The sequence below is a fragment of the Macaca mulatta genome, chromosome 1 (assembly GCF_049350105.2).
Source record: "Macaca mulatta isolate MMU2019108-1 chromosome 1, T2T-MMU8v2.0, whole genome shotgun sequence".
Lineage (NCBI taxonomy): Eukaryota > Metazoa > Chordata > Mammalia > Primates > Cercopithecidae > Macaca > Macaca mulatta.
In genome coordinates this window covers 32927536-32955360 of record NC_133406.1, presented here as the reverse complement: position 1 = coordinate 32955360, position 27825 = coordinate 32927536, and the positions used below count along the sequence as shown (strand labels likewise).

Sequence of the window (27825 nt, the reverse complement as noted above, 5' to 3'; positions counted from 1 at the left end):
TAGCAAATATTTGATGAATGAATGGGCCAATGACAGAATCATGAAATAATGATTGAATAAATAAATACACCCAATCACATGATTTATGCTAATTCCAGCAGCCACACGCCATTCTCCAGCTCTGGGCAGAAGCATTTTAAAAGTTTATTTTCATAACCTGACATTCAGTTGGTGAAGACTTGGCCCAGAACGAGTGGGTCTCCCCACAGTAAGTGATACCATCGCAACTTCTTTATCCTCCCACTCTTTATCTGAAAAAAAATAGACTGGGCAGTGTGGACGAGATGTTTCCCTGCAGCAGAAAACCACTATTAGCACAAACCACGTGGTGACCATGTTGCCTTCCTCAGGGGCAGGCATCCAGCCCCACAGGAAATCTCCCCCGCTCTGCATACTGCATTTGGTTTTCACAGAGCTGTGGTCGCCTGGCATTTATCATGCTGTGCTTCATCAGAGATTTAATCAGGTCTGAGTTTTTAACAACGTGCTCGTCATGCTCACTTAACTTAAAATCAAACTTGTTCAGGCATTAGTTGGTCCTATTCACTCAGTCTGGTAGTTTTGGCATTTAAAACTTTAGACTTTTTCATCAAGGAACACTACATTTTTACCAAGCATCTCCCTACATATAAACCTCTCAGGCTGGTTCCCTGGTTGAAATAATCCAGGCTTACAGATTATGCTGCTGGAAGGGAAGTATCTATGTATTACTTCCTACTGATGCCAAAACAGATGACCACAGACTTCATGGCTGAAAATAATAGAAATGTATTATCTTACTGCTCCGTAGGTCAGACACAGGCCACACTGAGCTGTTGCCAAGGTGTTGGCAGGGCTGCATTCTTTCCGGAGGCTCTGGGGGAGAACCTGTTTTCTTGCATTTTCCATGCAGGGTACAGGCTACCCAGGCTCTCTGGCTGGTGCCCTCTTCCTCCATATCAAAGCCGGCAATGGTTGATGGAGTTCTCACACAGCATCACTCCGATTTCCTCTCCTGCCTCCCTCTTCCACTTTTAGGGACCCTTGTGAGTACACTAGGAATACCCAGTTCATCAGGTTACTCTCCCTATTTTAAGGTCAGCTGATGAGCAACCTTAAGTCCCCTTTGCCATATAAGGTAGCATATTCACAGATTCCAGAGACTAAGGCATGGGTGTCTTTGAGGGGTCGTTATTCTGCCCATCACAACCTATATGGCTCTGGACATCTGGAAGTGATCCTTTACGTAACCTCATGGGTCCAGTGTGGACCTTCCAGTGGTGACATCAGAGTCACCTGGAAGCTGTTTAGAAATGCAGACACACTAAACCCATCCCAGACCTTCAGAATCAGAATCTACATTTTCACAAATTTCCAGGGGATTGGATGTGCATGTGCAGTGAGTTTGAGAAGCCCTCTCCAGAGGTTCCCTGAGCGGGCAGAGGAAAGAGCTTAGACTCTGGTGTCGAAAAATGGTTTTATCTGAAAACATGTAATAAGGAAGGGGTCCTGAGGAGCCCAATCAATAGCACCCCTCTTCCCTGTCAGAGCTCTGAACAAATAGAAATGTAAGACAAAGAAGAGAGCTAGGTATAGACCAAGATTTCACCTTGGTAAACTGATATTTGATGATATTAGTTTTACCTGCACCTATAACATTGAACCTTGAGATGAGGAGGGCTTCTTCCTGCCCAGTCGCAGCTGCACTGCACTGGGGAGGGTCCCTCCCCTGCAGATCCCTGCAGGCAGGGACAGAGCATGTGCAGAGGGATTTCTAGGAAAGAGGAGTGCATTTGAGAGCACCTGGTCTCTGCAGGCAGGCCAACTCCATAAAGGAAGAAGAGGAAGAGCCTAGACTACATGTGTTCGATTTCTTCTTCCAAACTTAGCAAGGAGATAGATCACTAGTGAATAAGGGGATGGAGATGAGACAGGAGAGTTACAGCTCGTAGAGCTGCCTCCATATGGGAGGAAACATCAGGAGATGAATCAACATTTCCCCTAATAGATACCACCTACATCACAGTGTAGTGGGGAAGACAGAGAGACAGTCCATGCAGAAGCACTTGATACACAGCAGGAATCCCATTACAAGGATTACCATGTTATCCAGCAATTCAAAACCTGGCAACCCATCAGAACATCCTAAGAACTTGTTACAAAATGTGGTTTCCTGGACCCTTACCCTAGGCGATTCAGATTCAGTAGGTGTAAGTTGGGGCCAGGGAACCATACTGACCTGAAATTCTATAGCATCCAAGTGAGGAAATGGCTGATTCCTTGGTCCATTCAGTCATTTAGGCTGGACTATACCTAAACCACAGAACTTCTGGTTGCAAGTTACAGAAACCAACTGGAGCTGGTTTACCTAAAAGAGGAAGTGTGTTGCAGAATCCATGGGTGTCTTGCAGAACAAAAGAGCAAAGGGCACATGTTGGGAAGGGACTGACCCCAGGAACTAATGCGTTTCCAGAAACCCATGATGTGCTGTCTCCATCTCTCATTTCTGCTTCTCTTGATGACCAACGCTGTCCTCTCTCTGTGTTTTCATGCTTGTGATGGACTCTGCACAACTCTTAAAGGTGCTTTTCCTCTGGACACTGAAGACCGATTAGCACTCTTTTAGTCTCCACTCTAAATTCCCAGGCAGAGAACTGACCCACGGCAGGTCAGCTGTTTTTACCAGGTTCAGGGGCCTGGGGCTATAGTCCTCATCTCTCCATCTCCATAGGGATATGCTGGAGGGAGGATAGTTATAGAGGAAAGAAGTCATCACTTGTTTGATGGATACCCAAAGAGTCTACTAAGAGTTGCTATCCTATATCTGTATTTTTAAAATTGCTTTTCCCTAATAGCCAGAAAATAAAAAAAGAAAACCTTGTGACTTTGAGTATCTGATAAAGATTTTAAAAATATTTCTAATTTACACTTAGAATCAATCTCATTGAAATATTAGCTTTAGTGAAATCCTCAAGATGATGCCTCTGCTGCCTACTTGAAATGGTCATGGATCTTAACTCCTTTGGAGAGGGTGCTCCTCCTTCTAAATGGCTCACTTTCCCCAGATAGTTCTGGCCCTTTTACATGCTTCTTTCTAGGGTGAAGAGAGTTCTGTTCCAAGGAGACATGTTCTAGGAGTGAATGCCACATCCATTTATGTTGGAATTTTTTTAATGAATATTTCTGCCTACTAAACCATAAGTTCTTCCAGAGTCAAGAGATTCTATCTCAATCATCCTACAGCTGTAGCACCTATTAAAGTGCTGGATCAGAGTGGTTACCCAATATGTGTTGTTGATTTTAGCAATGAATGAGAAGTCTTGTTCTTCAAAAAGTAATGTAATAATATCATGCTTAGTGAGAAGTCATTGTGTACCAGGAAACAATGCCAGGAAAGAGTTCCAAAATTCAGGATTGTTGTGCCTTTCTGGGAGGAGAGTCCATGATCACCTCACTAGGAGTCAGGGGAAGGAAAGGGGAACTCAGAGATTTGTCAGTGTGAGAAGCAGTCCCAGGAGTTAGAAGTGGTGGCCCCATGACTCACAAATTAACTTCCCTTTCAGGCAGGCCTTCTTGTTTTCCTTAGCATCCTTGTCTTGATCCCAGCCTGCTCAGAACCCTGCCTCTTACTACAAGATGTACATGAGTCATGAGAGCCAGGAGTGTTACTTCTCAGAGGTGCCAAATGACAGTTGTCACAGGGTTATCATAGAGGGGAGGTAGAGACCTTCCATGAATGTTTATTCTAATTGCAGTACAATAAAACCTTAGACTTCACAATCCATCATTCCTCTATAAAATCAATATTACAGGGCTCAAATATCTCTATCATGACAGTATTTTATTCTAAAAGTGTATTTTCCTACATTTCCTAACTTCTAAAATAATAAAAAGTTGCTTTGGCATGACAGTTGCCTGACATAATGAAAACACAATTTAATGAAATGGAATTTTATGAATTTAAAGTGAAGCAAATATTTGACATGCTTTATTTAAATTAATTTGCTGTGCATGCTCTGTTGTTTCAGTCGCAGCAGAGCTTTGTTTTATTATATGTTTACTGCACCGGGCTCTGAGGCTTGCTTGTGAAGAAACAGAAGCTAAGGGATCCAGGGAGTCCCAACTCGGAGAGTCCCACAGGCCCACACTCTGGTTCTGTTGGCAGGAAAAATTAGCTGAATTGAGGCAGGAAGTTGTATAACAAAACTATTACATCCACTTTTGCAAGGCAAGAGTGGGCTATTCACCTCCGTGTTGGTGATATTTTTGTCGTATAAGCAGCTAATTCCTTTCAGTAATTCTACTCTAAACTAGTCTTAATGTGCATTCTATATAAATTCGGAACTGAACAATTTCGGGGAATGTTGTAAAAAATATCCTTGCTAAACTTTCTAGAAAAACAATCTGCCAATTCTAGGATACTATCACTTCAGGGGAAGCTGTGGCAAAGCTATCTCATTAATATACTATCTGATACTTTAAAGATAAATGTTCCCAACTCCTGGATTTACAGAATAAACTTGCTTTGAAATAAGCAAATAATACTATTTTGATTTGAAATTCCAGATACTTATTTACTCTCTTTTTTTTATGATTTCCTGAATCAGGAGTTTGTAGTTCCAGTTAAGAGTTTTCCAACAGCTTGTAGTTATAGGGACATTATTTGATCATAGTTATTATTTGCTTTACCTAACCACTCACCGAGTACAATGACCTCCATCCTGGAAGAGGGGTAGGAAACAATAATGATGGTGCTGACTCACCAGGAAAGGCCATGGTGGACACAGGATAGAGGTTGTAAACTGAGTCAGGGTCAAAAGTAACAGATAACTTTTGCACACATGGATGGCAACTTGTCGTGTCTTTTTTTTTTTCCTTCGCTTTGGGCAAAGGTCTTCACAGTTCTTAGGATCAAGTGCACTTTTAAGATGAGCATGTAATTTATAGACAAAACAAAGTCCCTGAACTTAGAATAGAAAAACCCTTAAATACATTTCATTTCATTTTATTTTATTTATTTTTGAGACAGAGTCTTGCTCTGTCTTCCAGGCTGGAGTGCAGTGGTGCAAACATGACTCACTGTGGCCTCCACCTCCTGGGCTCAAGTGTTCCTCCCACCTCAGCCTCCTGAGTACCTGGGACTACAGGCATGCACCACCACATACAGCTAATTTTTCTATTTTTTATAGAGATAGGGTTTTGCCATGTTCCCGAGACTGTTCTCAAACTCCTGGGCTCAAGCAATCTGCTCACCTCGTCCTCCCAAAGTGCTGGGATTACAGACAGACAAGTGTGAGCCACCGTACCTGGACCTTAAATACATTTTAGAAAAGAATTTAACACATACACATACACACATCCCCATAAAGACTGTCTCCACCATTTGGAAAATGTTAGTTCCATCCCCAGGAAAAAGAAAGAAATTTAAAAATACAGTACAAGATGGTCCCTGGTCCAGAGATCTCTACATTTAACAAAGCATCCATTCTTCATTGGTTAGAAAGAGTTTAGATACAGCCCTTTCAAGCTAACATCAGACTATGAATTCTTAACTCTTTAGGTTTACTATTAGGCCAAGCTATCATTGAGTTGACTGGAAAAGATCATTTTCTAGAAGCCTGTCCTCTCTGCCAGCTTTTTCTCAACCTAGTGACAAGCATCAGGGGTGAGGTGGCTTGGAAGTGCCATGAAACAAACTCTGGAAAATGAGGGTCAGGGAGTTAGGGAGGGAGAAGTTTTTTAGGTGCCCAAGCAACTGTGGAATAATGAAAAGGAGATAAGAGCCAAGAAAATCAGGAGGCAGGAGAAAAACTTGGAGCAGAAGAATACAGTGGATTACATTTTCCTCAAAGATAACCTGGAAACAGGCTTTATCATCCAAAGACCATTTTCTCTCCCATCTAGCAATTCAAAAAGGAGAAAGAAAAGGATCAGTGCTGCAAAAGAGTTCAGCTTAAGTGACTTTACCAGGTAATTGAAAAAAGCTTGTAGGTGTTTGGTCAAAAACTTTTCTTTTTTTTTTTTACTGTTATCAAATAAACACATCACTGGTGGAGGAAGGATCATACTTCCTAGGCTGGTCCAGAGAGAAAGAGAAAACTAGAAACAATTACCCCAGCAAAATAATGGCTCCTACTGGTTTTCTGCTAGGAAACAGGAAAATTCTTCTAAGGTAATTCTATAAATACTCTGTGAACAATGTCTGTTTACTTTTAAGATACAGTCCCTGCCTTCAAAGAATCTATCATCTACTTCTGTGGAGAGGGCTGACTAGGGCTGACTCACATCGTTAGGAAACATGAGATAGCTTCTGCCCATGAGCTCGCTCACGTGGTGCTGCAGGAGTTAGAAGGGAGAAGTACAAGAAGGTCGTTTTGAGAACATGATTGTATTAATTGTCTGTTGCTGAGTCACAAATGACCCCACGCTAACTGGCTTCATACAACAATCATCCAGTGCTTCACGGTTTCTGAGGGCCAGGAATCTGGAAGCAGCTTGGTTGGTTCAGGCTCAGGGTCTCTTGTGAGGTTACAATCAAGCTGTTAGCTGGGGATGCAGTCATCTCAAGGCAGAACTGGAGAAAGATTTGCTCCCACGCACACCCATGGGTCCTTGGGGGCCTCTGCTTCTCATCATGGGGCCTCTCCACAGGGCTACTTAACATGGCAGCTGGCTCCCACCACAGTCAGGAGTTTGAGAGAGGAAAAGCCCCAGGGCAGAAGCCACAGCCTTTTTATAACCCAGTATTAAAAGTGACCTGGTCTTTTTATAATCCAGTCACTTCTGCCATATTCTAACTGTTAGAAGTAAGTCAATAAATCCAGCCCCCACTCCAGGGGAGGGAATTAGACAAGGGTGTAAATACCAGGAGGTGGCATGACTGGGGACCATCCCAAAGGCTGCCCACCACAGCAACCAACAGGGCTGTATCTAGGGTTCTTCTTACTTAAAGATACACAATCTATTTATTTATTTATTTATTTATTATTTTTATTTTACTTTAAGTTCTGGGATACATATGCAGAATGTGTACGTTTGTTACATAGGTATAAATGGGCCATGGTGGTTTGCTGCACCTATCAACCCATCATCTAGGTTTTAAGCCCCACATACATTAGGTATTTGTCCTAATGCCTTCCCTCCCCTTGCTCCCACCCCCGCAACAGGTCCGCGTGTGTGATGTTTCCCTCCCTGTGTCTATGTGTTCTCATTGTTCGACTCCCACTTACGAGTGAGAACATGTGGTGTTTGGTTTTCTGTTCCTGGATACACAGTCTTTTTTATAAAGGGATAAGACTATAGTTGATTGTTCCTACAGCAAAAACACCAGAATTCAAAAGGAGAAAAAAACAAAGATAAATAGGTAAGTAAATTCCACAGAGGTTGCTTTAATGCCCACTTTGCATCACTGATGTGCTAAGTGCTGGAGATACAAAATGAACAGACAGCCCCTCCTTATCACTCAGGCTGGTGCCAGACAGAGACAAGAAAACATGTTGGAGGTGATACATTGTGATAAGTATTTTAATAGAAGTATTTTCTGGGTATTGCATGAAAACAAATAGAAGAAACTGAGTCTTGAAGGATGTGTAGGAGTTCATTATGCTGGGTGGATAGAGAAAACATTTGAGGCTGAGGACTGTTATAGAGAGAAGAGAGAACAAGAATGAGGTTGAGGCTATATAGGCCTGAAGCATGGGGTATGTATCAGGTAGGGGGACAGGGAAAGGGGGTTCAGAAGTGAGGCTGACAGACAAGAAAGCAAGGGTTAGCAACAGCCTCAGATACTCAGGGAGACTCTGGGACTCCATCAGGTGATGATATCAAAGGACTCATGTAACATTCCTGCTACATAGGAGTGTTCAGTTGTCATTAGCTGTGGTTCTATTTTAGAAAAAAGAACTCTGATGGCAGCATAGGGGGTTTCATATCTGGGAAAGCAGAAAGAGGGAAGACCATTGTGGGAAGACCCAAATGACCCTGCAGGTGAATTAATATTTGAAATCCTTGAAATCAGGATTCCCAGGCAACCCATGAAACCTCATGTGGCACTGAGGGTGCATCATAGCAACTCCATCCTCATTGGCCTGTATCCCCACACACTGCCCCTGCTCCCCACCCCCAGCGGGGCACACCCACCACTGCAGAGGGAGGTGGAGGCTCAGCTACTGAGGCTGTCCTTATCCATGGAGCAATGGCAAGGGCTTTGCAAACAATGACCAGCGAACCCGAATGAAGACTTTACATACACCCCATCTGACTTGGCTTCAGGACCCTTGGTATAACCGGGCCCCTGTTGGCTGCACACTCCATGTTGTGACACGTACCCCTGCTGTACTGTTAGGGTCTGCTTACTTGTCTGTCTCCACCTCGCATAAGCACACTGGTCTTTTATCTCTTCCAGGGCAAGCCTGTGTCCACTCCATCCTTGGCACCTAACTGAGGCCTGGCCAAGAGTGGGTACCTAGAAAATCTGCACCAAATAAGTGAACGAATCAAAATGGGACCAACGCTATTCCCTGCCTCTTTGTTGTGATGATTGTGTTTGTTTGCTTGGACTGCCCTAGCAAGTGATTGCAGATTGTGAGCCTTCAAAACCAGAAGTCTATTTTCTCACAGTTCTGGAGGCTGAAGTCCAAGATCGAGGTGTTGGCAGGATGCATTTCCTCTGAGGCCTCTCTCCTAGGCTTGCAAAGGGGGTCTTCTTGCTGCCTCCTCACAGGGCCTTTTCCCCATGCGTGTGTGTCTCCTCGCCATGTGCTCCAGTCTCCTCTTCTTATAGGGATGGCAGTCAGATTAGCCTAGGGCCCACCCTAACAGCTTCATTAATCATCACACTCCTATGTGTCCTATTTCCAAAAACAGCCACATTCTCAAGTACTGGGGGTTAGGACTTCAATATATGAATCTAGGGGGACACGATTTAGTTTCTAACTGAGCTAACGTAAGTGTTTAGAATGTTGGCTAGAATATAACCCACAAAAGTGCTCTCAATGACCACTAACAATTTGGAAGGAAAACAGGAAACACATTGTTTCTGAACCAATATAACAGAAAGGCACTCTCGAATCAGCACCTTTTTAAACGTGTTTTGAGGCTCATTCAGAAAGTTGAAGGAGGCTTCTATTACTCAGTGTTCCTTCATAGAATCATCCTTCCAGAGCAGCCTAGTGCCGCTAAGAATGGCTTCCCAATTCTTCTCTCTATCCCACCTCACCTGGTAGGTAATTGTGGCCATCATTTACAGAATCCATTTCATCTCTTGTTTCCGAGACAGAGTCTCCCTATGTCGCCCAGGCTGGAGTACAGTGGTGTGATCTCAGCTCACTGTAACCTCCACTTCCTGGAGTCAAGTGATCCTCTCGCCTCAGCCTCCCGAGTGACCGGGATTACAGGCATGTGCCACCACACCTGGCTAATTTTTGTATTTTTAGTAGAGACAGGGTTTTGCCATGTTGGCCAGACTGGGCGAACTCCTGGCCTCAGGTGATCCACCCACCTCGGCTTCCCAAAGTGCTCGGATGGCTCAGGTGAGCCACCATGTCCGGCTTCATCTATTGTTTCTTATATGCTCTTCATAACGATCCTATTAATTGAGAATTGCAATTTTGTAAATAGAGAAAACTATTCAGAGAGGTTGAGTAATTTGCCTAAATTCACACAGCCAATCAATGGCAGAGCTGGGATTCACACCCAGGCATTTTCCGGGCAGCATGCTGCCCACTGAGGCGGTGCTGGTTCGGGCGTGGGCAGCGTCTTCAGCGGATCTCAGTTCCTGCCTCAGCCCAGGCGCTGCTCTGACGTCTCTGGCCGCCTCCATTGGTGTAGTGAGGCGGAGGTGCTGACCTCCTGGAAAAGGCCCCAGCGTCCCCGCGAAGGGAACAGGGCTGAGAACGCATGCTTAGTGCGCGGCCTCCCTGCTCACTCCGCTCTGTTAGCCCTGGGTAGGAATCTCTCAGCTGCCTTTCAGCCAGCCCGTCAGTCCTGCTCCTGCCTCGCCGGGGGAAGCCGGAGATGAGCCCAGTGGGAAAGAGTTCTGCAGGGGAGCCAGGCTTCCTGTTGTTCTGTGGCGCAGAGCCGCTCCTGTCAGCAGAGAGGGCTAAATAAATGCCAAGCAGCCAAAACACGCGGGAGGGGGAGGAGCAGAGGTGGGCACAGCCGAGACAGCCTGTGTGGGTGTGGGGGCTGCAGACTGGAGACGACCTTGTATTGTGTTCCCAGACCTGCTCGAACACCGTCCCACAGGCTGGGGCTTGCACATCAAGCAGGTATAGCCTCACAGTCCTGGAGGCTGGGAGTCCGAGGTCCATGTGTCAGCAGACAGTGAGAAAGGGATCTGTTCCAGGCCTCTCTCCTTGGCGTCTAGATGGCCACCTCCTCCCTGTGTCTCTTCCCGTCATCTTCCCTCTGTACTTGTGTCCAAATTTCTTCTTCTTATAAGGACACCAGTCATACTGGAGTAGGGCCCACCCATAAGACCTATTTTAATTTGATCACCTTTTTAAAGGCCTTAGTTCCAAATACAGTGACATTCGGAGGTCCGGGGGACTAGGGCTCCAACACATGAACTCTGCTGGGGACCCAATTCTGATAACCACTCTGACCCAGCTTTCCTGGAGCTTTCCTGACTAAACGTTTTTCCTTATGGAGGGGCGGGGGCTCCATGCTGAGGGAGCAGCAGGACTCACTTGCCCTGGGGAGGGGACTGACCCACAGGGACGTCGGCTGGCAGGGCAGGAGGTGCTCTCCACACTGAGTAGACCTGCAGACAGCAGCCACAGCTAGAGTGAGTGGGAGAAATGAGCACTCAACTCACAGCAGAGGCAAGGCAGGGGTGAGGGCGAAGGAGGGAGTTTAGGGGCTGCTGAAGCTGTGAGATGTTAGCAGCTGCACAAAGTGTCGATTCTAGTGAGCTATGCTCACCGCTACCTGCCGCCTCTGCTTGGGTGGAGCAGTTATCCATCCTCTTAAAGCCTCTGTCCACATCTATAAAACAGATACTAATGGTATCTACCTTGCAGTATTGTAAGGGATGCAGAGATAATGCATGCAGAGCGCCTAGCACTGGGCCTAGAAAAGACAGCCACTCATTGAACATTGGTTGAATGAGAAGTGACAGCTGGAATCACAGTAATATGAAATATTAAAGATGTTAGCTGAACCATTGAGCCCAAGGGAGATTTTTCAACCTAGAAACTCCCTTCCAAGACCAGTTCCTTCTAGGACCAGCCTCATCATTGGCAAAACAAGTGTGAATCCTCGAAGAGCTCCTGGGCATAAGCCTTCTTCGTACACCCCACCGTGCAGCCCGTCGCAGCATCTGCCATGAGGGTGCACCTTGGAGAAGGCTTTTGGAGACTAGAAGCCCTTTGTCAATGTGTAAACTCAACATCCCACCGGGAAGAGCATTCCATGGGGGCACAATTTGGCCTAACTTCCATTCCCTGCAGGCTGCACGTAACAGATTACCTCAAAAGGAAGGCATTGCTAAAAAATTTCTGCCTGCCTCCCCCATCTTCCTCTTTGTCTCCTCCCTCCTCCCAGGATCTGTTACAGGAGTTTTATTCCCCTTAATTTACTCTCTGCAAATTGCTCAGCTTGAATGCTGTTATTCCACGGCTCTGTGAATGGAGCGTCATGAGATTTCAGCCCACTCGCTCTGCACACAGCGCTCATTCTGCTGGGAGAAAGCTGCCCTTGTGGAATGGAAGCCAGGACCTGCCTGCCCGGGGGCCCAAGGTACCTTGTGAAATACCTAATCATTCAACTTCTCATTTGTACAGGGATTTACAGTTTCCAGGTGACAGTCATCCCTGTTGGCTCATTTACATAAATACCATAGAAGAAGACAGAATAGCTTTCATCTGTACAGCTCTTTTTCCGTTTACCAAGTACTCTCATGTACATATATATAATAACCTAATTTATAGATAGTATATGATAATATAACACTCTAAAAATATATTGATTCCTTCCATATGAATAGTGCTATTACAGTCCGTTACAGAAAAAGGGCACGGTTCTGCGCTTCCTTAAACTCTGAGCACCGAGGCATAAGCTCTGTCCTTGGTTGGGATCCATCCTCAGGGCCCATTGCTATTGGAATGCAGCCTTCCAGGGGCCCCTTCAGCTGTACCTTCTCATCTTAGAGAGGCTTCCATTCCCTTGGCCATGGGTCCTCTGGTCTCCCAGTCATCCTCAGCAACGTGTACTGGCTGTTCATAAGGACTTGTGTCTATTCATGCACCAATGCAGTGGGGCATCCTATTTTCTCTAATTCACACATGTGGACACTCCAGGGAGCAGGGTTGGGATGAGCATATGCTGACCACATTTCAAGATCCTGTTGTCAGGCACTCGAGCCCTGCTCCAATATTTATGGGATAATTGCAGAACCCCTTAAAAAACAAAGAATATCCTTGGTTCATCTAGGGGGTCTGTCCATCCTGCAGCCTTGGGCATATTTGATCATGTCTTTCATACCTTCTGATCTCTCCCAACCATGTTAATTTATATACTGTCTTCTGAAGTTCAAAAGCCTCACTTTCATCTGGGCTTCTGCAGGTGCTGTTCTCCCTGTCTGTAACCCTCGCCACTGCATCTTTGTTGTGCTAACTCTTATTCATTGCTTTAGACTTGTTTTCCTGAAAACATATTCTGAGCCAGGGAATTGCATGCAAGAGGTTTATTGGGGGGAACTTTTGGGAGATGGGCCTCTAAGAAGGTGAGGAAGGCAAGATTGAGCAGTGGGAAAAACTGACTCATACGTGGCTTTAATTGAGGCTTCAGTTGACCCTATAGGAAGCTCTGGAACTAAGATGACCCATCAGAATTGTGTCAAATTGAGGCAAGGAGCCAGGAGTTTGTATCCCTGCAAAGATCTTGAAAGGGAAGTCTTGCATGGGGAAGTTCCCTCTATCCTAGGGCAATTCTCAGTGAGGGCCACAGCTGTGAGCTTTCAACAGTCAATATTCCCTGCATGGGAGTTCAATGAGTCTGCCCCAAAGAGGAGGTCTGAACATAGCACTCCAGCATTCTCCACATCAGAATGTGTCCACTGACTTACCCCTTTCGATTAACTCAAGTCAACTAATTAGAGAACTTAAAGGCATCTACAAACTCCCCGTTGCCCTACAACACAACATAATCATGGGCATGATCTCCCGCCATATTCACAGGTTTCTCATCACACTCATGGGGAGGCATCACACAAGGTGTGTATATCAGGGGATGGAAATGTTGGGGCCATCTTGGACTCCTTTCTAAGCCACTGGAGCACAAGCCCATTGCCATTCTGCCTGGCTCTGTTTTTCTTCCTTTCCCATTAGGAGTGGATGGCTATTCCTTTGCCAAGATCGCATTTAGCTAACAGCACAACTGCTAAAAGGGGAAAGCCAGGCAAAGGGCTAAGCATCCTCCTGCTCCTTACCTCTTCTGTCCAGCACCTTTGAACAGGGAGACTCCCCTTCTGTGACATGGTCTTCATGGCTTTTTTAGGGCATGCTGCATTCCTTGCGCTGCTGCCTCGCTGCATGGAGCCCTCTTTTCCTAATTTATTTTCAGCCCTAAAGCTGAGCTCAGAGGCAGCATCTGGTTCTGCTTTTAAAACAAAACTCTAACTGAGTCTTGTAGAGAAGCACAGAAGTCAAACACACACTTGTCCCCAAGGTCACCCAGCAACAGCCCAGCCTTGGTTTTCCCTGCCTGCCCAGCCCTCCTCCCAGCATCATTTGTTGTCAACACACAGCTTCTATTCACCTGGGCCTATTACAGCGTCCTGGGGTTACTGGGTCTACAGCTAGGTCAGAGCCACTGGGCTTTGGAGGTCCTCCCAGGCCCCAAATCCACTTAGAAATTCTACATCCACACAAGAAAAATGGAAACTGAGGAGAATGTGACTTGTAAGGCCTGAGCTCCACTTTTTAGCTTTCCCCTCTAGCAAGCAACTCCCTGAGCTCAATATTCATTCCGAGAAACTCAAGTGACTGATGTGTCATAGTAGAAGCTAAAAAATCCCTCCTGGAAGTAGTGACTCATTCATGTCCTCCACGTGGTGAAAAGTCAGCCTTTGAGCTCCACCAGGCTGCTGTTCTGACTTGACTATTGTTCCCATTTGGTTCAAGTCTCAAGTATATTGAGGCTTCCATGGAACAGAATTATCATCATATGCGGGGGTAGGAGACATGAGGCAAGTTACATGTGAAGTCTAGACTCTGATGGCCACATCCATAGGCATTGTATTTTCTGGGATACTTTCATTTTCAGATTTTCTGCTGTATTGCACCATGACTTGTGCTTGTCAAACAAGTTCAGTCTTATTCTAAACATATGGTAGGGGCAACAGTAGTTATGTAGTAGATTGACTGGGAGGAGAGGCAGAGGGAATGAAAGAGAGAAATAGGCCCGTGTGCTTCCCGCTGAGAGAAACCACAATAAAGGTAGGTTCTCCTTTCACTCTAACCCACTCCAGAAGGACTTTCAGGGCACGTGAACCAGGACACTGACGGCATCTGATGGCTATAAGGGGAGCACTTTGATGAACTAATTATAAGGAGTAATTTTCTTGATTAGCCATTCTTCCCCAGAAAAACCTAGCCAGAAGAAGACCTTTGCATAGGACAAAGGGATATGGTAAAGAAAGCCACACCTGCTAAAGATGGGGTGCAGAGTCTGATCGTTCCAGAAGGGAGGGTGTGGAGGAAGGTGAACAGGGGCTGCACATGCAAAACATATACCCAGGTCTTAAGTTGAGCAGGAGGTACATGGGAAACAAAGGTAATGGGATGGGCCAAGGAGCAGGGAGAAGCCAGGTCAGCTCCCATCATTCTTGCAGGGAGAGCCCAACTTTACGATCCTGCATGTGATGAGTGGAGCCCTTAGAGTTCTGCTGGCCCATATTAAATACTCAAACCTGTCAGTTATTTTAATTGTGATTATTATTATTACTCATGAGGCATGCTTTCCTTTGTAATTTTTAATTGGAGAAGAAGATGATGTCATATCCAATTTCTACTCTGAAGCAATTTTTTTTTTTGCCTCTTCTGTATATATTTGGAAAGGAAAAGCTGACAACAAAAACAAAAACAAGCCAGAAACTAAACTCATGATTGGCGAGATCCCACACAATATCAACCTTGAAGGAGCCAAAGCCCGAGGCATGTGCTTTGTGGTATGTCGACTTTCATAGGTTTTCTTTCCTATTAATGTTGCCTCTCTTGTTGTTTTTCTTTTTAAGTGTGATCAAATGACCTTGTTACACAAAGTGTGGTAGCCTGAATATGAGCAACAGAAGGCAGAGCAAACAGTTTAATGCTATCATCAAATGCAGCTACAACCACATTAATATAGCACATATTATTAATAGATGATGATACTAACGGTTATATGTGCTGCATGGTAATTGACCATACCAGATAAGCAGCTCACTTAAGTTATTACCCAGGGGATGACTTTTATATAGTCAGGTTTTGAACTCCCACCTCCTTGCACTCTGCCAGCTCTCTAGCATGTATGCTCTCCCTCGATGGTTTTCCCCAATACCATATTCCTTCTCTGCTTAGCTTCAAACTAGGGCATGGACCTCCTCTGCCTATGCTAGGAAGAAAAACACAATAATAAAAGAGGGATGGATGATGGTGCATAAGTTAGGCTAACAAGAGCTGTGGGAACAAATAGATGCTGCACGAGAGAAGGCTATTTTCCTCTCGTACCAGCCCAGTATGGGTGTTCTCATCGGCAGGACAGTCTTCCTCTTTGTGATGACCAAGGGGTTAAGGCTTCTTTCTCTGCATTATGGCTCTACCATTCCCTGGTCCTGAGAATCCTTGCATCCAGATAGCAGATAGAGAAGAAAGGGAAAGACTCACCTACATTCCATTCTCATCCTGGGAGCAACACAGACCACTCAGGCTCATATACCATCAACAAAAACTGGACCTGAATGCCAGGGGGCTGGATAATGTAGCCTGTAGTGACGCAGCTGCTCCTGGCAGCAATTTCTTACTATGCAAGGGGTTGCACCAGATTTTGGTGAATCGTTAGTCATTTCTGCTACCAGGAATTTTACAAGACCCAAGCAGGATTTGTTTTTTGTTTGTTTGTTTTCTTTGTTTTTTTTGCTTTGTTTTTGTTGTTGCTGTTGTTGTTTTGAGATAGAGCCTCTCTCTGTTACCCAGGCTAGAGTGCAGTGGCACGATCTTGGCTTACTGCAACCTCCACCTCTTGAGTTCAAGCGATCCTCCTGCCTCAGCCTCCCGAGTAGCTGGGACAACAGGTGCACACCACCACGCCCAGCTAATTTTTCTATTTTTAGTGGAGACAGGGTTTCACTAAGTTGGCCAGGCTGGTTTCAAACTCCTGACCTCAGGTGATCTGCCCGCCTCGGCCTCCCAAAATGCTGGGATTACAGGCGTGAGCCACCGTGCCCAGCCAGGATGTGTTTAATATAAGCACTGATGATTATTACCTAACACTAAAGAATCCAAGGAACCGACTCATGGTACCGATGAGGGTCTAGGGCAGATAATATGTCTGAGCCCCAGGGAGTCCCAGAAGCATGCTTTCTTGCATGAAGTGGAAACTTATTTCTCCCACAGGGCAGTACAACACAACACACAACAGCAGCTGCCCTAGGCATTAGGATCCAGGCTCAGAAGCCCCGTGAAACACAAATGACTATTTGATTGCCCTTTACAGAAAAACCTTGTTAAGCAGATATCGGTTTATCCAAGAGAATGCACAATTGGAAGCAATTGTTGTTCCCCAGTTAACTGGATACCCTGTCATGCTCCAGTAAAAATATCAGATTATTTGAACTAGTTAATTCAAAATCCATTCTTCCTGGTCCCTTGCCTTTCAAATTAATGACATTTGCTGTAATTGACGGTGAGAGAGAGGGAGATGGGGCAGGCGGAGGAGCACATGATCTCTCAGAGTTAGCGGATTCTGCTCCCACGCCAAACCAAAACCAAGGGGAAGTGAAGAGAAGAGGAAAAGGAGGGCTGGCCGCAAAGTATGCATTCTGGAAAATTAGATTGTAAGTACTATTTTTTTTCCCTGAAGGATTATTAAAAGAAAGCAAGGAGGAAAAGAAGAATGCCTAGACAGCTGTGCAATTAGTATCACAATTAAGAAAATCAGAAAAGAGCGAGCTTTTTAGCCTCAGGATGAGCTTTGTTCTGTTGGGATATCCTCTCTAACACCCTTGGCCTGGACAGGCATGACTTGAAGTCTAGGACCTATGGGGGAGAGGCAGCAGAGTGCTGCAGCTAGATAAATGAGGGCAGTGATTCCACCCCTCCATGCCTCAGTTTCCTTATCTGTTAGCATCAGATACTACCTCCCTCACAGGGTTGTTATGAGGATTAAAAGTGTTCATGTTTGTAAAATGTTTACGGTGGCATCTAGAACACAGTAAGCCCTATACAGATGTCTATAAAACACAGAAGGTTAGATGAGAACTCCTGTGTCCCTTTTTAACAGCTAGGAGACTTGGAGCCAGTTCCTTTCAGCTCGGAGCCTCAGTTTCTTGTTTATAAAATGAGGACCATTTTATAGCCTCACAGAATGGTCTCGTGGGGGTGGTGAGATGAATGTGGATATGCCCTGCCCGGTGCCTGGCACAGAATCAGCAGTTAATAAATGTTAAGCACTACCTCGAGCTGAATATTTAAAGTATTCCCAGATCCCAGCAAGACAGAAAATGAGAGACTTCAGTAAACAGTGCCAGAGATGCTTCTGCATATGGCAGCCCCGAGTCACCAAGAAGAGTGCGTGCCAGCCAGCACTTTAATTTTTACTTATTTCATGGAATAAGGAGCCATGTGTGCGCTGAGCTCCCACCCAGGTTATTAGAGAGACATATGTAGCACATCAACACAGATTGGCAGGGTGGGAAAACAAGGAGAAGCTGGGGAATACCTGGTGAAAGGTATTTAAATTAGTGAGACGAATTAGGCTCCAACAGACCTCAGTAGCATATATACTGGAGTATTAAAATAGCAGGGACACAGATATCATTTTTTAGTATCTGTGGGAATCAGGCACTCAAAAAATAAAAGTGATGAGCCTTTCTATTTTAATAACAGGAAAACTCACGAGAACATGAATTTCTCTATATAGAGAAACAATGCAAAGACTTCTTCACATCGATTCCAAAATGCCTTGAAGAGAGTGGGATGTTAAACATCAGCCAGCAGGATGTTGAAAGGCTCTCCCCGCAGTATAATCCAGTGTTTCTCAGAGGCATGGTGACAGGATGTGGGGAAGTAACACAATGTAATATTCAGCGACTCTAGCAAGACTTCTGAAATCTGCTCCGCCTCCTGAATGAGTTCAAAAAGAGACAGGTTGAGTGTGCGAGGATTATTGTGACTGCCTATGTGAAATGCCTGACGCAGGTCTCAGCTTCTCGCTGCACAAATGGCACTTCTGATGTCATGAGTACCACTCTGCCTCAATATACAAGTTCAGTTAGACAGCATGTAATTGTCATGGATATGTCCTGAGGGAATGGCCGCAGGGTGAACTATTCCCAGAGCTTGGTCCCATGTAGTCCAGCTAGAGAGGCAGACAACAAACAATATATAGTAAAGTTTTGTGGGTGCTTAGATATCCCCGTATGGGGTACAGTGGGGGTATTATAGAAAGCAAATTTAGAAGATCTCAGTAAGGAGGTGACTGTTTGACCCCATGCTCACTCATGCCTTCAATAATTTCTTGTTTCCCCAACAAAGCTAAGCTCCTGGATAGCAGGGATCATCTTTCACATCTTTGTGTCCTAAGAACAACCTTCATTCATTCATTCAACAAACATTCCATGAGCACTCACTATGAAGCAGGCACTGTGCAACCACTAAAATTAAACATGTGACTACAGTAGGATCTTTGCCTTTGAGGAGCTCAAAAATCTCTTGAAACAACATCTGTGAGGTGTTGTCACTCCCTCATCTAGGTTCCCATAGCTCTTTGCACTGACTAATTAGCCCTGTGCATGATGTATCTGTCTCTCTTCTGCACTGGACTGTGAATTCTCAAGGGCAGGCCGGGAGGACAACTCATCTCTTCACCCTTGCCTGGCCCAGTATGAGTCACTGGGCAGGCAATCCATAAATGGTCATCAGATAAATGAGTGGGTGAGCAATGAAGGAATGAATGAATGAATGAATGCAGCCGTGACTGTAGAAGTGAATGCTGAAGACAGTGTGTGAGCTAACAGAGGTCTCTTATACATGAAGAGTCTCACCTAGAGCACCATGCCTGACCCATTTTCAACTCTTCCGGAGTACAAGGGATCTAGATTCATTATCGGAAAGAAGTTCCTGAGGAAGAAATGTTTTAGACACTGAGAACTGTGTGCCATCCTTCCTCCAAAAATCTATCCCTTAGAAAGAGTCTAGATTTTTCTTCGATATCATTGAGGCGTTGTCCAGAATCCAACAGGATTCCTAGGCTTTAACTGTGAAATGGAATGGATACATGGTGTGCCACTGTTAACGACAGAGAGCAAATGGATCACCAGTGGGTGTTTAAGGAGCCACCGGGTTTGTTAGCACTCTGCACATAGCCAGACATAAAAATACGAAAGTCATAAACAGGCGACCAGGAGCCCAGTGTCAGATACCTGCTTGTTCTACAGGTCTGCTCAGGTCCAGCCGCGCTCAGCTGCAGTGACTGACCTACAAAAGCATTTCCTCCCCAGGCAGACAGGCAGTTTCTCTGGCCAGAAAGCTCCAGCGTGTATCACTCTTAAACCAAATGTAAAATCAATGCTTCTGCTCCCGGGCCGACCTCTCCTGACCACTCTACTGCTGCAGAGTTGCATCGTCACTGTTGGGCTCTGCCCAGGAGCTGGTGCCGGGGACTATGAATCAGCTCCGGCCCCAGATTAACATTCAGACAGAGGGCCTGCTGATGAATATTTTAATGTAATGTTTACTGTTTACCCACATGAATGGAAAGGACTTGCATCTGCCAGTGCCACCTGTGCCCATAGAACTGCAGTCCAAACAGCCACATCCCCAGAGAGCCCAGCTGTGTGGAGCAGAGAGAAGCGGGCAGGAGGGGGCGGGGTGGGGAAGGGAGAGGAGGGCGGCACAGTGACAGGCTGGTGGGAGGAATCAGGGGAAGGGAGGCACAGACCAGAGAGATGGGAAGGGGGTGCAGGATAGAGTCAGAGGCGGGAGGAAGACACAGGGAGAGCAGCGGATACAAAGAAAAACAGGTTGGGAGAGTGGGCGTTCAAGAAGAGAGGTTGTAGAGACCCCTCGACTGAGAGTGGATCTCACGGAGGCTCCCGTCAGGATGGAGAGAACAGAATGTGTCTGACTCAAGCACACAGAGTGTGTTTCAGAGGAGTGGGCGTCCTTTTCGAGTCGGTGCAGCTATTCGTGGTCACGCAGCCATATGGACTCTCTGGAAGCCGCTGGTGCTCTCACCTCACTGCCCAGGCACTGGCTCCCGTGGCGTGGCTCCAGGGCCGCTACCCCAGACCTTAGTGTCCCCAGGAGGAAAGGAGGGAAGCTAACCATAGACACCAACTGGAGTCAGGAATGGAAAGGTCATTTAGGAGCTTGGTGCAGAGCACTTTTGGTTTTGGAAGGGTCCAGAAGGGGGCCTGGCAGAGGCTTTCCTATGGAAAGCTAGCCGCTGCTTCCTCCACGAAGGCTGTGAGAAATCCAGAGGATGACCTTCTCCTGGTGAGCGTGGGGCAGAGCCAGCTGCTACCAGCACATCAACGGCCAGAGAGGCCGCCCAGTTCTCTTCTGGTGGCCTGAGGCACTCACCCCTCACTTCTGCTGGGCATCTCTATGTTCTGTTAGCAAGGAGATGGCCAGAAAGATGAGCATTTCTCTCTCCCAAAAGATGAGCATTTCTTCTAAAACTTCCTCGGTTTCTCAGTTTACTTTGTCACCTTTCTGTTCTCTTTCACCTTTCTCCTTTTCTCGGGCTATACCTTAGATTAGGTTTGGAATTCTGACAGAATGTGCAGAATGTGGCGTTAGTACCCATTTTGTTTCTACCAGCCCTTTTCTGGTCATATTTCTAGGCCCCATGCAACCCTGAGCTCCTTGGAGAGATTGCCAAGGAGAAGAGGAGAGGAGAGGGGACAGCTATGGAGCATGAGGAAACGACACCTGCCTTCTGACGGGTACAGCAGAGAATAACGTGTCACAGGAGAAACACGCCAAGTCCACTCTCCCTCCCTTGGCTGTGTGAGGGACCCCCCACCCACCTCCTGCTCCTCCTATCGCCTGTGTCCATGCCTAGACCCTACCAGCCATCCACTACCTGGAATTAACAAGAGGCCTACCGGGATTAATTGTGCTTCTGGAGGCCCATATGTAGGAACAGATTTTGTTTTTAATTTTTTATTCTAGAAAATTTCAAAAATACGTAAAAATAGAGTGAGTTGTCAATGAACCCCATGTACTAATCACTCCGCTATAAAAATCATCAACCCAACATCTCTCTTGTTGCATCCATAAACCCCATTCCCCACACACCCCCACACACCCACATAGGATTTTTTTGAAGCAATTCTAACTTATCATGTCATTTCATCCATAAATATCCATAGATACAGTTTTGACTAGAGCATTAACTCTCCAAACTCTCTCAGGCCCACCCCCACAAAACCAACTTAGGCCTCAGCACACACCCGCCTTTGAGGATGGGAACTGTGACCCCTCGTTTTCTAGGTGTATGCTTCTCATCATCTTTCCCAAACTACCCTGCTCAGAAAACCATTGTTAGAAACAAATCAGTGTCCAAGCTTGTGGACAGCTTCATCTCAGGCCTTGGGCAATCTCTCCTCTTCATTCCCAGAAGAAATCATTTTGTAAGCAAGCTAGCCTATCAGAAAACCCACCTGCATGCCAGATGTGCACAGCTGTATGCGAGCAACTGCCAATCCATCTGCAGAACTACCTAAACAAGGGAGACATGCAATCTGATCACCAAATGACTCTCATAAATGATGGTAGCACATGCAATATTCAAAACCAATAGACAAAACAAACTTGGGCTTTCTCCAGAGGGGGGAAAGACTGAAGAATAAATGCTCCCTTTTTTCCTCCAAAATTTTGATGAAATCTCTTTGCTCATTGAGCAGGAAAGCAAAGTTGTTTATGGAAATGGTTACTAGGAGGCCTGAATTTGGATCCCTTGTCTGATTGCCATCAATGGCCTTTGGCTCACGATGAGTGGTCTTTCTTCATGAAACTTTTAAATAATTCATGGAACCAACTATGGAAAAGTATATCATTTAAAAGTCTGAGCCTTGCTGGGCACGGTGGCTCACACCTGTAATTCCAGCACTGTGGGAGGCCGAGGTAGGTGAATCATGAGGTCAGGAGATAGAGACCATCCTGGCTAACATGGTGAAACCCCGTCTCTACTAAAAACACAAAAAATTAGCCGGGCATGGTGGTGGGCGCCTGTAGTACCAGCTACTTGGGAGGCAGAGGCAGGAGAATGGTGTGAACTTGGGAGGCAGGGCTTGCAGTGAGCTGAGATCACACCACTGCACTCCAGCCTGGGCAACAGAGCGAGACTCTGCCTCAAAAAAAAAAAAAAATCTGGGCCTAGAAATTTAGACATAATTACATAGATGCTTGTGCTATGGTAGAAAGTGCACTATCTAACTCAGAAGGTCTGGATGTTTCCACTAACTTGTGTAATTCTGACCCTTTACTGCTCATTTGTAAAAATGACTAAATCATCAGAGTTCAGCCTAAGCAGGTAAAGAAGTCAGGAGGTTACATGCTAAAATGATTCTGTGAAGAGAAGAAGGAAAATTAATATTTGAATTTATTTCTTTTTCTTTAACTTTTATTTTAACTTCAGGGGTACATATGTTAGATGCGCAAGTTTGTTTCATAGGTAAATATGTGCCATGGTGGTTTGCTCCATAGATCATGCCATCACCTAGGTGTTAGGCCCAGCATCCATTAGCTATTTATTCTTCCTCATGATCTCCCTCCCCCAAGCTCCCCTCTGACAGGCTCCAGTGTGTGTTGTTCCCCTGCATGTGCCCATGTATTCTCATCATTCAGCTCCCACTTATAAGTGAGAACATACAGTGACTGATTTTCTGTTCTTGCATTAGTTTGCTGAGGACAATGGCTTGCAATTCCATCTATGTCCCTGTGAGGGCCATGATTTCATTCTTTTTTATGGCTACATATTATTCCATGGTATATACATACTACATTTTCTTTATCCTGTCTATCACTGATAGGCATATAGGTTAATTCTATGTCTTTGCTATTGTGAATAGTGCTGTAATAAACATACACATACATGTATCTGTGTAACAGAATGATTTATATCCTTTTGGGTATATATGCAGTAATGAGATTATTGAGTCAAATGGTATTTCTGCCTCTAGGTCTTTGAGGAATTGCCACATGGTCTTCCACAATGGTTGAACTGATTGTCACTCCCACCAACAGTGTAAAAGTGTTCCTTTTTCTTCACATCCTTGCTAGCATCTGATATTTTTTGAGTTTTTAATAATAGCCATCTGACTTGTGTGAGATGGTAACTCATTGTGGTTTTGATTTGCATTTCTCCAATGATCAGTGATGTTGAGGTTTTTTTCATATGTTTTTTTGCCACATGAATGTCTTCATTTGAGAAGTGTCTGTTCATGTCTTTTGCCCACTTTTTAATGGGATTGGTTTTTTTCTTGTAAATTTGTGTAAGTTCTTTATAGACTCTGGATAGTAGACCTTTGTCAGATGGATAGATTGCAAACATTTTCTCCCATTCTGTATGTTGTTTGTTCACTCTGTTGATGGTTTCTTTTGTTGTGCAGAAGCTCTTTAGTTTACTTAGATCCCATTTGTCAATTTTTGCTTTTGTTGCAATTGCTTTTCGCATTTTCATCATGGAATCTTTCCCTGTGCCTATGTCCTGAATGGTATTGCCTAGATTTTATCTAACATTTTTATAGTTTTGGGTTTTACATTTAAGTGTTTAATTCACCTTGAGTTAATTTTTTATATGGTGAAAGGAAGGGATCCAGTTACAATTTTCTGCATAAGGCTAGCCAGTTCTCCCAGAAACATTTATTAAATAGGGAATCTTTCCCCATTGCTTGTTTTTGTCAGGCTTGTCAAAGATCAGATGGCCATAGATGTGCAATCTTGTTTCTGAGATCTCTATTTTGTTCCATTGGTCTATGTGTCTGTTCTTGTACCAATACCATGCTGTTTTGGTTACTATAGCCTACTAGTATGTTTTGAAGTTGGGTAACTTGATGCCTCCAGCTTTGTTATTTTTGCTTAGGATTGTCTTGGCTATTCAGGTATTTGAATTTATTATTGTCATAAGAAACCTATATAACACAGATTGAAAATGCATAGTTCTTTTTGTTGAAGTTGGAAAAAAGTATGTGTGTACATATATGTATATGTTTGCATGTATGTATGTAGGATTTCAACTTTCTAAAAAGTGATGACAGATGTAAAACTCAGAGAAATATCAGACTCCGAATGGCAAATGTTATTAAACGCTAAGCATGCCATACACAAGGGCATTCAGCTTGCTATCACCATTCTCTTGTTGATGTTCACAACATCAAATAGCTAACAGTTTCCTCCCATGAGCCTTAGTGTTTCAGGTCTCCCAGGGCAAAGAGACCACAGGGCAGAGAAAAAGGTTACGTGGTCTCCCCAGGAAGGTGCCTTCTTCACTGTAGTCTTAGCCCTTCTGAAGGAAATCACTACATGCTGTCCAGCTTGCCTCATCCAGCTTGGCTGAACAACCATGATTCACAGGGTGTTTGGGATGGCCAAATATTTGTACAGACCCTAGAGGTGACTGTAGAAGCCCCTAACTTTTCCCCAGCGAGGATGGCAGCTATGACCACAGCTACCCTCCATCTGTGGAGTGGAACAGTCTTTCTTGCATGAAATGGCAGAGTACCTGGGACCACATGAGTTTTGCACTCAGAAGTGGATGTGCCCTTTGTGAGCAAAGTGGAAGGGAACGAGCTAGAATTCAAGAGGTTCTAAGTTCTATTCCTGGCTTGGCCCGTGTGATCTTGGACTGCTAAGTTTTTGGAGGGAGGCTTCGTTTGCCCACATATTCAGCAGGGATGATCATATCACCTTTTTCCACTCTTACAATGTTGAAAGGGCATCTAAACTATTGTATAGTTGCCAACAAGTAAATTAAAAATCAGTGACCTGAATTTCTGGGGCTGTGGCACATTCACCAGGACCTACCTGTGGTAGACTTTAAATTCACTTGCAGGTTCAAAACCCATGAATTCTGAACATTCCTTTGTCCTCAGGATTACTGTTCCTTTACTCCAAGCTTTCTATCCATTCTGACCTTTTCTCAAAGTCCTGGCACCCTTCCTCCCTCACCTATTCCACAATCCTTGCCCCATCCACCCTTCTGGGACCTGGCAAAAATACTCCCTTCTTATTCCCTGTTTCTCACTTGATATATGAGCTTTTCACAGTGGCAGGGGGATTCTGGGAGTTTCATCTTCTTGCTTTTCCTTGAGTGACATGTGCACTAGTGCATAGTAGAACTTTGGTGGCAGCTGGGGATCAATAACCAGTGTCCTCACCCAAGTGACTTTCCTGGAGAGAAATGCCTGGAGGCATTTAAAGTTAGGCCCAACTTACCACCGAAGACTGTGCAGGGCCTTTCAGGATCTCCTGCTTAGTTCCCCCTAAATCAATTTACCAGCCCAGTAGAGAAAGTGGGCAGGGTTGTATTGAATCTATTCCCCTCCATTGCCCCTCACTGCATTCCCAAATCACATCTGGCTCCTAGCCTCTCTTCCAACCAGTATTTAATCCTCAGTAGTGATCCTTTTAAGAAATTTAATTTCATCCTCCATTCTTCCCTTCCCACCTAACTTTGCCCATAAAAAACAGTCTTGGGAATTTCTAGATTCTGACATCATATAAAAACTTCTTTGTTCTGCAAAGTACTCATTTTCAATGCCTAATCCATCTCTCAGCACCATTCCCAGTGATGCACTGCATGTTCCCGGGGTTTATAGATCTCTCATTTGCTGGCTGCTTCTTACAACAGCTTGGAAGTTCAGCCTTTTAAAAATCAATCTGCCTCTCTGCTTTCTTGCACCCCACCTCACAGTTTGCACAGAATGGCAGTCTGTGCACTGAAGTCTCCTGAAGATATTACTAGCTCTTACTTTTGGAACCACCCTTATGCCTGCCAGAAAATAGCTCAATGCTCTCACCCAAGGCCCACCTGAGCCCACTCACAGCCATCCACACACTCTCCTGCACACACCTTCTGTCCTGGAGTGGCAAGTTCAAAATCCAAGGTACCATCAGAGAGACATACTAAATTCCTGATAAGTGATAAATAAGATTAAGAATAATAACTAAAGTTACAATTCCATTTGGTATTAAAAACAAGAGGCACTACCATTTTTTTGGAAACTTACCATGTACCAGGCACAGTGCAAAATGCTTTACCTGAACAATGATTCCCACAAAATTTTTGGTGGTGGGTACTGTGATTATCCCCATTTTCAGATGAAGTTGAGGCATGAGGAAGCAGGCACCTTGCTCAAGATCACAGAAGCAGGGATTAATGGAATTTTGGTTAAGCGTAGGCTGTCTGACTCCAAAGCATGGGGTTAGCTTTGAGGGGAGGATGATTGGCCATGGGAAGAGTCACAGAAAACCATGGTAGCCACATGGGTAGGGTGGAAGAAAAGGGAGAAAGCAGTTTCCAGAAGGAATAAGGCAAGCAGTGTCCAAAATCAAAGGATGCTGGGAAGATCATCAACTGAGTATGCCTTAGAGCTGGGGTCCCCAACCCCTGAGCCATGGATGGGTACCAGTTCATGGCATTTTAGAAACTGGGCTGCACAGCAGGAAGTGAGTGGTGAGCCAGTGAGCATTACCACCTGAGCTCCACCTCCTCTCAGATCAGTGGCAGCATTAGCTTCTCACAGAAGCGTGCACCTTAGTGTGAACTGCACATTCAAGGGATGTAGGTTGCGTGCTCCTAATAAATGCCTGACTAAAACACGAAAAGCAATAGTAACAAAAGCCAAAATTGACAAAAGGGATATAATTAAACTAAAGAACTTCTGCACAGCAAAATAAACTATCATCAGAGTAAACAGGCAACCTACAGAATGGGAGAAAATGTTTGCAATCTACCCATCTGACAAAGGGCTAATATCCAGAATCTACAAAGAACTTAAACAAATTTACAAGAAGAAAACAAACAACCCCATCAAGAAGTGGGCAAAGGATATGAACAGACACTTCTCGAAAGAAGACATTTATGCATCCAACAAACATATGAAAAAAAGTTCATCATCACTGGTTATTAGAGAAATGCAAATCAAAACCACAATGAGATACCATCTCAAGCCAGTTAGAATGGCGATCACTAAAAAGTCAGGAAACAACAGATGCTGGAGAGGATGTGGAGGAATAGGAAAGCTTTTACACTGTTGGTGGGAGTGTAAATTAGTTCAACCATTGTGTAAGACAGTGTGGTGATTCCTCAAGGATCTAAAACCAGAAATACCATTTGACCCAGCAATCCCATTACTGGGTATATACCCAAAGGATTATAAATCATTCTACTATAAAGACACATACATGTGTGTGTTTATTGCAGCACTGTTCACAATAGCAGACTTAGAACCAACCCAAATGCCCATCAATGATAGACTGTATAAAGAAAATGTGACACATATACACCATGGAATACTATGCAGTCATAAAAAATGATGAGTTCATGTCCTTTACAGGGACATGGATGAAGCTGGAAACCATCATTCTCAGCAAACTAACACAAGAACAGAAAACCAAACACTGCATGCTCTCACTC

General features: G+C 44.8%; 1 protein-coding gene and 1 long non-coding RNA gene across 2 annotated transcripts in view; one reads left to right on the top strand and one right to left on the bottom strand.

Annotated features, from left to right (window-relative positions):
- The window catches only part of TNR (tenascin R), a 425227-nt gene that overhangs the window by 240193 nt on the left and 157209 nt on the right, over positions 1-27825 (top strand).
- On the bottom strand, positions 18033-27254 carry LOC144338109 (uncharacterized). The gene is made up of 2 exons (XR_013411928.1): positions 21848-27254; positions 18033-18302 (listed from the first exon to the last, which is right to left on the bottom strand). It is a non-coding gene; the product is annotated as an uncharacterized LOC144338109 (long non-coding RNA).